We start from the raw sequence: 1,316 nt of genomic DNA, 5'->3' as shown, positions 1-1,316 counted from the left end.
CTACCTTTAAGTTGTCAATATCTGATTTTTGCTCATCTTACCATTGCAGTCCCACTTACTCCTTTCTCCTGGTTCCTTTGTTCTAGCTGTGTTGCTGTTATACTGTTGCTACTAGTCTCAGTTTGAACAATGTTAAGAATTAATTGTTTTATCAATTAACTCTATTAGTGAAATGAAAGCATATCATTGTGTCTGAGATATACCCAAAGTTGTTCTTAACACAAATTGAAATTCTTTCCTTTTTCACTGAAATTAAATGTATTTGAAAGGAATTGTCCTCAAAGGTCAGATATTAAATAATTCCCAGGTAGATTTATATATTTAATTTAAAACACTGGCGTTATTTCATTTTGTGATGAGAGATGTATCAGAGTTAGCAAAAAATTATATAATCATTACCAACAATATTATTATACACTTGATTCGGGCATTATTTCAACACATTCTAAGAAGCCTTGATAGAATAAGTGTATTTTAGTACTGAATCGGTGAGGTTCTAGAGAAAATAAATTGTAATAATTAACAATTTTGCAACATAGAAACTCATTTTACAAGGTTGCTTTGAAATTGTTTTAAATGTACAAATTTGTATAATTTGTCTCTTTACTATAGTATGTTAGACTGGAAAAGACCTTAGGGATAAAATATGTAATTTACTGTCCTTATTTTATAGATAAGGAAATGAAATCCTAAAAGGTGAATTTAGTTAATTGGTGAAAATTATACAACAAATTAATTACAGCAGTCTATACTGTATAACCCAGGGCAGGATTATCCCTGTAATAGGAAGTAGAAGCTATTACTAAAAATCTGTGTAGAATAAATTAAAAGAAGGGATGATAAGAAGAATAAATTTAGCTTGCCAAATATTATTAATTAAAGTTTTAAATACTTAAAATTTATTTAACTTAAATAAGATAAATTTCTCAGATAAAACTTTATTTTACTAATGAACAGTGATTTTCTTAGTAATTGATGAAGGCGTATTGATATCAGGACTTTAAACCAAATTAAGACTTACACAGGACGTTTAGATGCATAATACAGTTTGAACTACATAAGTGTATGGAATACGATTTGCCTTGATTATNATTTATTTAACTTAAATAAGATAAATTTCTCAGATAAAACTTTATTTTACTAATGAACAGTAATTTTCTTAGTAATTGATGAAGGCTTATTGATATCGGGACTTTAAACCAAATTAAGACTTACACAGGACATTTAGATGCATAATACAGTTTGAACTACATAAGTGTATGGAATACGATTTGCCTTGATTATGGAGTATAATGATTTGAGGGTCAGTTTTACTC

Source organism: Galeopterus variegatus, unplaced genomic scaffold (assembly GCF_000696425.1).
Source record: "Galeopterus variegatus unplaced genomic scaffold, G_variegatus-3.0.2 Scaffold2014, whole genome shotgun sequence".
NCBI lineage: Eukaryota > Metazoa > Chordata > Mammalia > Dermoptera > Cynocephalidae > Galeopterus > Galeopterus variegatus.
This window is presented reverse-complemented; position numbering follows the sequence as displayed.